Source organism: Mauremys mutica, chromosome 6, assembly GCF_020497125.1.
Source record: "Mauremys mutica isolate MM-2020 ecotype Southern chromosome 6, ASM2049712v1, whole genome shotgun sequence".
NCBI lineage: Eukaryota > Metazoa > Chordata > Testudines > Geoemydidae > Mauremys > Mauremys mutica.
Window position 1 is genome coordinate 41,421,399 of NC_059077.1, and position 9,956 is coordinate 41,431,354.

Below are 9,956 nucleotides of genomic sequence, written 5' to 3' on the forward strand. Positions count from 1 at the left end.
AGATGACTTGTGGATAAGAGCTCAATAATTTTGGGAAGTAAATTCTATCCTACAGTCATTCTGCTTGGGGGTATAACTGCTTACTTAATCACAGTGATGCAGACATAATTGGACTTTGACCTAATTTGTTGATACATCTTTTATGTTGACACTTCAAATGTTTCATTAATTAGACTGCAGCTGTAACACCCACGATGCTGGCATACTTTCTGGGCTAATTCTTCAGATAACACTTCCTACTTACCTGTATTCTCTCCAGCATAATTACATATTTGAATATTATGTATGTTACCTTCTCTGGGAAAATGTCAATAACACAAATTATAGGAATCTCCTGCCTCCTAGCATCCGACGAAGTGGGTATTCACCCACGAAAGCTCATGCTCCAATAAGTCTGTTAGTCTATAAGGTGCCACAGGAGTCTTTGCTGCTTTTACAGATCCAGACTAACACGGCTATCCCTCTGATAATTTTGTAGTGTAGGCATATCCTTACAAATTAATCACACTTGAGTTTGTTGACCTTGATAAATGTATTCTAGTTACTCACCTCTCTTCATTATAAAGAGAAGAAAAGAATTTAAAAGAATATTTGTAGCTCTGTCATATGAGTGAGTGAGAGATTACCTTTGCTATTTATTTATCCAGCTAACCATTAATTGGTGGTGGTAATTGTTTAATGTTCAGGATCGATCAGGTATGATGGCAGCCTGGAAATACCTAATAAACAATGCAATTAACTAACTACTAACCTGTTATCTGGATAATCTCAATTTGCACATTGAATCCCTGAAGAAGACTAGAGGAGCTAAGTGAACTGGAAAAGGCTTATTTGTGTCTTTAGGCCAAATGCTCAAGAGGGTGCAATGAATGTGCAGACACACACTGACACTGAGATGCCCACAAATGGAAATTGTACCTGTTCAGTGTTAGGTACCCATGTTAGCCATATTGTTTGTGCAAATGCAGGAGTCTGTGATGGCAGTCCTTACTGTTCACATTTCCTTTTATAATGTAATGATGATAACGAACAGTGCGTGCCCTTGAAACATTTCCTTTTAACTTTCTAACATTCAGTAAAGTATCAACAATACTAGTGCCATTCCCTAGTCTACGTATGATGAAAAAGGGCACTTACTGGACAATTCCTTACCTACTGCAGAAAAGGCAAAAGGAAGCTTTTTAAGGGCACCTACTGTATTAGGTTACCTGACTACTGTTTGTTATATTTATTGAAGACGTATTAAAGAACTCTAGGCTGCTGTCTTTGACATGGCCCACCTGTCTGAGAACCCACTTTACTACAAGAATTAGAGCTGCCACCGCCAAGTACAGTGGCAACAATACTTGTCTCATTTGTTCCTTAGAATTATTTTTTGGCAAATATAATTCCTCTCCATCTCCTGCCTTTATTGCAGTGCAAGACTGTAGCTATGCCAGGAGTTAATGATTCTGAGATGAACATTTATCTCACTGGGTGCCATGTTAGCTTGTACCAGTCTCAAATGGTTTTTGCTCTTATGCACTCTGCTCTTCTGCCAAAAGTTGAAGAGAAGTAACCATTTGTTTTCCAAGAAGGAAAATCCTGTGACTTGATCCCAATTAACAGCACTCATTTTTAATATCATCCTTGTATTGCTTCTTTATTTCACCCCAACATCACGATTGCATACTTGTCAGACACTACCTTGTACCCTTTAAACTCTATTGTGACCTGTGCTGAGATATTTAATTCAGGATGTGCTGATTAAAGAATGACTTTCTTATACTTTTGACTCCAAGGGAAGAGGTCCCAAGGATGACTGATTTTCTAACATACTTTTACCAATAACCAACATGCACAAACTGCCCCGCTTGCAAATGTTTACTAAGTAGCTTTTCTTCTGTATTCTATATTCTTTCCATTTGAATTGAGGCTTGCCTTTCATTTTTTGTTTTGTGCTCAATGCAGCCTCTAATTATTGTAATCCAGCCAGAACTGCTTACAGTATCATGAGTGCCACTATTTGCTGTGAAATTGAAGATGGCACTACCGTGAACAACCAACTCTGCTAATGTAATTATTTACTTTGGGCTGATTCCTCAATTAACTTTCCAGCTAAGTAACTAGCATCTATGATCCCGGTTATCAAGTGTCTTGCTTTGGATCTTAAGTTCACTGATTCAGGGATCAAAATGGAAGGAGTTTTTCCCCCCAAGGGTGCCTTCCACGGTATCCAGGGATTTTCATCTCTGAAGCATTAGATATTGGCTGGTGTCATATGTAAGATGCTCGACTATATCTAAACCAACGGTCAGATCCAGTATGTCAAATCCTATATTGCTATCTGTATTGTCTGACTGAAAATTGGAAGTCAAATAACATTTCAAATGTTTAAAATTATCCCCTGAGTCAAAGTACATTTGGTGCATCAATGGTGTAGGGATGTGGAGTGGAGAGAGCTATTCTATTTACTTTAAAATCTAACCAAAAAATTAGGCAGTAAAATACAGAAAAATGTTAGTCTCAGAGATTCATTCTGTTAGATTTCCTGCCTCAGTATTTACCAGGCCTCACTTCCAGAAGCAAAGCTTCTCTAATGTGATTCATTGAAGAAAGGAACCCCAGTTCACATCCTGTACCTTTTTCTTTTCCACAGCTCCCCTTTGATCTACTGTAAATATTAATTTAATTATGAATGCTGCATTATTATCCCTTTCAATATATTTATTGTTCTTCCTTATTTTCCCCATGGTTCAATGAAGAGAGCATAATTTCTAGAATTACAAGGCCCATATTGTTACTACTAATAATAAATATTTAGTACTTGCTTAGCACATTTCCATCTCAAAGCATTTTACAAACATTAACTATTTAATCCTCACGACCCTTCTGTGATGTAGATATAGTAAATAAACCCCATTTACTCTTTGTTCTTTAATGTATAGGATTTTCTGTGGACATTATTGAACAACAGTCTATTGTCCAAAAGCTTACTGTAAGTAAACATTGTTACTGAGTTTGATTTACCCAATTAACTCAATTAAAAATATTGCTTACAACTTTGTTCCCTAAGCTAGCATGAAATATAAAAAAAATCTTCTAATTTATTTGTTTTGCAAAGCTTATATATATGATACTGATACCTAAAAGGGTCTGTGGTATTAAATAAATAAAGTAAAATAAATTCTAATCTGAATTAACCAGTATGATTCTTAAGGCCTCAATCTTGAAAAAGTTAAGCACGTGCTTAACTTCATACACTGAGTAATTCCATTGATTTATGTGGGATTCCTCACAGAGGGGATGTGCTTAAACCTTTTCAGGACTGGAGTCTAAATGTAACATGACTCCAGGTTTGCAATAAGAAGATATTTCAGGAGAAACAGAAATGCTAAACATTCTAATGGTGGGTGTGGAAAATTAAAAATCATGGACTGAAAGATCGTTTTACCAAGGAAAAGAGACTGCTCATTTGCTTTATGCTGAATGGTAAGTCTAGAAAATGGATTTTCTGATAACCTTTTTTTGTGAATTACCTGAAAATGAGTTATGGTGCCAAAAAAATTAACTACTATCTGTGTTACTACATGATGGGGTATCCACTCCTCACAAGGCCTGTAGGGGTTAAGGTGACTAGGTGGACCAATTATCTGCCTACGAAGCATCTGGAGGAGGAGCCAGGGAGCAAAGAAGGCTAATTCAAAATGAAGCTCAGCTGGACAGGAACAGGAGGGGCCTGTATAAAGCCCGGTAGCTGAGAGTAGAAAGGGGCTGCAGAGAGAGAGGATGCAGTCACTCTCAGGGCAAGAGAAGGCAAGGTAGGAAGTAGCCCAGGGATACAATGGTACCGCTTAGGACTGTGCAGGCCTTGACTGCTTGTTGTAGGGTCTTTGGGCTGGAACCCAGTGTAGAGGGTGGGTCTGGGTTTCCCTATCAGCCCCTGGAGAAGTGGCACGATTAAGGGAAGACTGCTTGGGACAGACAGTCCCGAGAGACTTGGAATACTGCACTCCTCCAGAAGGGGAGAACTACATGGACCTGGTCAGAGGACGAAGTGGGTGCAGTCGAGTCCCGAGAGAGTGAGACAGAGAAAGAGCAATGGAGTGAGCAACCACAAGAAAGTGTGTTGGACTGTCAGCTAATCCCCAGACGCAGCCAAAAGGAGGCGTACCAGTGATGAGGAGAACATCCCATGATATACTACTTATATAAAAACAGCCTTAGCCAGATTTCTGCCCCAATATCTAGAACTAGAAGTAAGAAATGGACTCTAAAATGTCAGGAAGAACATCCGAAATAATAAAATCCTACTACTATTTCTATATAAATCTTAAGCAATAGGGTTCAACTTGGTGTGATGCTGTCTAAAAAAGAAAACTCAGTTGGATGGATGTAGTACAGATTATTAATTCTATTTGAGAATGAGTAACAGAACACCTTTCAATGGGGACAATCCTATGGCATATATATGAAGGGCCTATACTGCAGCCTCCATTTATTAAACATACTTTGAGATGAGTCAAGGCCCTGAAGGCTTTCCTCACCCTCACTTTATGCTACAGAAACCCTAAGAGTCCCAGTTGAAAATGCCGAAAGGATGCTAGTGTGGCACAATAAAGCTCACAGCCATCATTGTTGCATTCTCATGCAGCTGACCATGAGATTCAGCTCAATATGCAGCATCTAGACTGCATCAGCTCAGCCTGAATGAAACTACACAGAGCACAGAGGAAGAAACAGTCCCTGCCCCATGGGGCTTGCAGTCTAAATAGAGAAATAAAGAAACAACATCCCTCTTGCTCACCCATTGTCTACCTTATTGCAAGTGTTTTTAATGAGCATGAAGTAGTGACAACATTAGCTTAGGAGGGACAACACTGGTAAGCTGGGCAGTAAATGTATCCTGACTTCTGTGCTGCAGGGAGACGCTGCTCCCATCTATCTCAGATGCGATGAAAAATTAGACTTGTTCCCAGAGAAATCAACAACAGCGATCAGAGGAACAAACAGTGAAAGTAGTGACATATTACATAGACAGAAAAAGATGTTAACAAAACTTTTCTAAAATAAACCCAACTTACTCATTTAGTTTCTTTCTTAACAATTAACTAAAGGAAGAATGTGCAAACTTTATGAGAACACTGATTTAAAGAAAAGGTCTCTCTAAAGCCTGGACCAGCAGGGAGCTGCACAGCTAAATGTACTGTCAGCCAAACAAAAGGAGATGACAACTGAACCAAAGTTTAGACATCATTGATAGATGCTAGATATAGAAAACTAAAGCAGGTAGATAAAACACTCCATACCCTAATTCCATCCGTAGCCTCCAGTCACAACAGTGGTTCTGTGTTTGAAATGCTTAGCTTCCTAGCCAGCTCAACCAGCCACACAACTAAGAAACAGACTCAAGAGTGGGATGCCATTGCTACAGATACTGCTGGAAGAATTATCACTTCTTTGACCTGCAGTAAAGACAAAGGTGAAAAAAATATTGAAAAGCAGTGATCAGCAAGATTATTTTTGCTGTATAGAACACATTTATTCTCAGCACTAGCAGAGTCAGAGTTTTTCCTCTTAAACATTAACAAGCTCCTTTAACAGTATTAAAACGATGGGCAAGTCTACACTACAAAATTAAGTGGATCTAAGTTATGTTGATGTACAGCTAGCACAGTAATTAAGTCACTTTTGCATGTCCACACTACGCTCCTTCTCTGGGCAGTGCGCCTCCTCATCAGAAGCGCTTGCACTGATTTAACTGCCAGTGTGGGGCATTGTGAGACAGCTTCTGAAAGGCAGCAACTGTTAATGTAAGCAATGCAGTGTCTGCACTGACATTGTGTCGACCTAAGCGCTATGCCTCTCATGGAGGTGGAGTTATTAAGTCAGTGTAGCAGGTGAGCTACATCGGTGGGAGCTACATTTTAGTGCAGACACTTACAGAGTTAGGTCAACATCTGCCTTACATCGACCTAACTCTGTACTGAAGACCAGGGCTAACCAATGGTGAACTGGAGCCGGTTCCCACCAGTTCCCAAGAACTGGTTGCTAAAATTAGACCTCCGTGGAGAACCGGTTGTTAAAGGGCCAGGGGGTGGGCGAAGAACTCTGGTCCACAGGCCGGACCATCCTGTTGCTCCCAGGATTCCCAGCGGGAGAGGCTGAGGTTCCTCCGGCCACTCCCCCGTTTCCCCCCAGCTGCAGCGTGGCCAGCCGCCGGCACCAGCTGGGCAGCTCAGCTGAGCTCCTGAGTCGTCCTGCTGCTTTGAGCTGCAGGCAAGGTAAGCGGGGGGGGGGGGGCGCTGCAAGCTCCAGGGCCACTGCGGGGGGGTAATTTTCCCCAGGCCCTGCATGAGCCCCTGGCCCCACGAGTATGTCTCCCCCTGCCCAGGCCCCTCCCCCGCTCCCCCTCCTTAAATCAGAACTTTTTATAGGGAACCGGTTGTTAAGATTTTGGCAGCTCATCACTGGAAATCCCATAATCCTTGTGCCCCCCTGGTTTAGTAATAGAAGCAATCCCCATCCCCACCCCCAACAACACCATTTCCAGAATTCAGGTAAAGCTGCCAATAGTTGCTGTTAATTAAGAAATTAAAACAGAACATGGTCAACCAGCTTGCTCTATGCAGCATGGAGGAAACAATTCGTTTCCATAACCATGACTAGAAGTTTTGTGCCACTGGCAGTTTTGTGTTTCAAAATCTTCATAACTTTCACATACCATGAGCTATGTTTCTGTCCCACTTCAATGCCAGCTCAGAGACTGCTATTTCTAGGGCCAATTACATCTGCCTATTACTTTCCTCCCGCTTTTTTCCTTCCAGACAATAGAAGGCACTTAAAAACATAGAGTAAATCCAAAATGTAGTGTCGAGTGCTACCTTTGCACTGAAACAGCATAATAGATTGAAACAGCATAATAGATTCCACTGATTCACCCAACAAACAGCATGGTTATTCCAGATAGGTGGACAACACTGTCTATAAAGGCTCAATTTGTCCTTTAGAAAAACGTTTGATCATTATTATTATTAATTTTTTTTGTAATTCTGCAGTAGATGCGGCATCACCTCAGGTTTGCTTCAGCCTCCTCATTTTTATGACTGATGTGGATCATTACTTGAGGTAATGAGGTTAAAATCGCTTCAGTTTTCTGAGCCAACACCTCTTCTCTGGAGAAAAAACTCTGAGCTTGATGTCTTTCAGGGATTCAGCCAAATGTTAACTGCAGTTCTACTGTAATGGGAAAATGCAGCAGACATAAGATAGAAAAAAAATGCCAAAAAAGTGGGGGTGGGGAGGAGGAAGGAACAGAAAGGGAAGAAAGAGACACTTCGAGCTGTGACAAACTACTGTGCTGGAGGAAAGGAAGGAGAGATATAACAGGAGGCTCAATCAGATGTGAAGGCCCAGTCAATTGTTTATACCATAGGCAGCGGAGCCAGGGAGGCCATCTGAGTCTTGGCCTGACTATTTGTTCTATGCTTTGCTGGTTGCCAATCAAGAAATGTAACCTTTTTGCTGTGCACATGTATGCAGCAATTTTGTAACTAGCAGCCATGCACACTATGACTGGGAGCACACCCCTGCCAGCTCCTGGCTCCTACTCTGCATGTGGGGCATGCGGCATGCCAGGCCCTAACCTGGCAGCTGCTGAAACCATGACAGCTCCTCTCAGCTCTGGGGACCAGCTAAGAAGTGGGATAGACCCATCACCCAAGGGTGAGGCTCACGAGCAGGGAGGGGTAAGGTAAGGAATGGGGTGCGAGAGGCAGAGACTCCTGGGAGGAGACAGTAGCAAGACTCCCTCGAGGGCCGAGGCTTCTGGGAGGGGGTGGGTATAAGGTCTCCTGGTCTGGGAGTAAGGCTGCTGGGGGCGGGGGGCACCTGAGAGGGAAAGAGGAGGGTCAGTGCAGGGAGCGAGGCGGCAGCACAGCATGATGGTGGCATTATGGTCCCACACACACACTTTAAGTGGTGCTCCACAGCCCCTGGTTTATACCGACATTTTAAAAAGCAGGCACAAGTAGCCAACGGGGCAACTGTTTGCAGACAGTTTGGAGCTGGGCATACATGGGATTTTGAGCCAAGTGCCCTGAGCTCTCTGGGTCCCCTGTGCCGCACACAGGTGGGTTTGAGGTATAGAATTGGGAGTGAGCTTTCCACAAGTGTTTTCAAAAGCAATTTGGGGCTCCCAGGGGCTGTTGCTTAGCTGAGTCAGAATCATGGCCAAGTCATGAACTGCAGGTAGCCTCCCATTGGCTGCCTCGCAGTGCAGACCCCCTGTAACCTGTCTCCAAACAGAATACAACACTCCAACAAAAGGTGATAAAAGGCAATCAGGCAAGAGGGACAGAGAAAGCTACACCAGGACACAGAAAGGAGTAGACATTTTGATGAGGATTTAAGCAAGGCTGGAGAAGGCTGACAGAGATGGGCACTCGTACAAGTCTGCTGGAAGAGGGGAAGGATTGAGTTGTATACATAGGAGTGGAAAAATCAATTGGGGAGACTGCAGGCAACCATGCTGAGTTTGTAAATAATGAGGCCACTCAGGGAAAGAAGAAGGTGAGCAAAGGAGGCCCCCTAGAAGCAGAGATGCCTATACCCTCTTCTCAGGAGCTTTGTGAGAAGAGAGAACAGTACCACAAAAGCCAAAAGAGGACAAGTTACCAAGGAAGAGGGACTAACCAACTGTACAGAAAGCAGCAGAGAGGTAAAAAAGGATGAGGATGTAGTGTGGATCCCAAGAACAGGTTACCACCAAAATCACCAAGCTTCACATCACTCCACTTACATTGTTTGAGGAACTAAAAATGCTTCCAGATCATATCAGTTCTTAAAAAATGTTTGAGAGAGAGAGAGCAGGAGAGAAAGAACTGGAACTATTTCCCATCCACTAGACTTGAGAGCTACAGGAAAATTCTTCTATTCCCACAATCCATTAAATGTTGAAACAGCTGTAATGCCAGTACCCATTTTCAGGACTTCATTGGGCCTAAGCAATTTTGAATACCCTCCCTCCTAAATTCCCATTTAATTAAAAAATGTGTATGTAAATATAGTTGCACTTCCAAATTTACCACTCTCCCCATTGTGCCAAGATCCATTGCCTTCTAAACACTAGTCATCTGGAAAACATGAAAATAAATCCCTTGGGTTTCATCTTTTACAGGATCAGACAGATCAGTTTTAGCATTCTGGCAGTTACTGTGCAGGACCATTATAGACCAGTGGTTTTCAATCTGTAGTCCGTGGACCCCTGGGGGTCTGCAGATTATGTCTAAGGGGTCCGCAAAAGATTGTCATTACCATAGAACAGTGGTTTTCAACCTGGGGTCTGCAGACTATGTCTAAGATTTCCAAAGTGGTCCGCACTTCCATTCAAAATATTTTTAGGGGTCTTCAAATGAAAAAAAGGTTGAAAACCACTGTCCTAGCCGATGTGTTTCCTTACCCCTGTCCTTCAAGATGCTTCTTTTTTCCTCTCCTGATTGTTCTGCATTGATCTTCCTAGGGCTCAACTAGATAATACTGGTTGTCACTAGAGATGGAGCATGGGTTGCTTCCAGTTTCTTAATCTCTCTTTTGTGTCTCTTCATAATCAATGCATTGAAACAGCATAATAGTTTCCACTATAATTTCAACAAGAGGAACTGGTGCTAACTGAATGGTGTTTTTCTGCCTACTCAAGACAAAATAGCAAGGTTTACATTTGATGTGTGCTTATTTTTCAGTTGATATAAATATATCTATTCTATTATCTCAGGCACATAGGCAGAAGTGTGAAACTCAGCAGTATTTGGTTGAACATAATTAGCATGATTAAACTACCATCACCACAAACAGGGGCCAGATCCTCAGCTGCTGTAAATCAGCATAGCTCTATTAGCATCCTATCTTTTCCATAACAATATAGAGTAAGGGACCCATTCTATAACACTTAGTCTGGTCAGGCCAAGGAAATCCAGAAA

At 42.2% G+C, this 9,956-nt stretch overlaps 1 long non-coding RNA gene across 1 annotated transcript in view; it reads right to left on the reverse strand.

Annotated features, from left to right (window-relative positions):
- LOC123373199 overlaps nt 1–7,184 on the reverse strand; it is a 34,554-nt gene extending 27,370 nt beyond the window's left edge. The window contains exons 1-2 of the long non-coding RNA XR_006580610.1: nt 7,053–7,184; nt 5,289–5,444 (exon numbers count right to left, since the gene is read on the reverse strand). This is a non-coding gene — a long non-coding RNA (uncharacterized LOC123373199). The remainder of the gene's footprint in view (nt 1–5,288; nt 5,445–7,052) is intronic.
- Between the last annotated feature and the right edge of the window lie 2,772 nt (nt 7,185–9,956).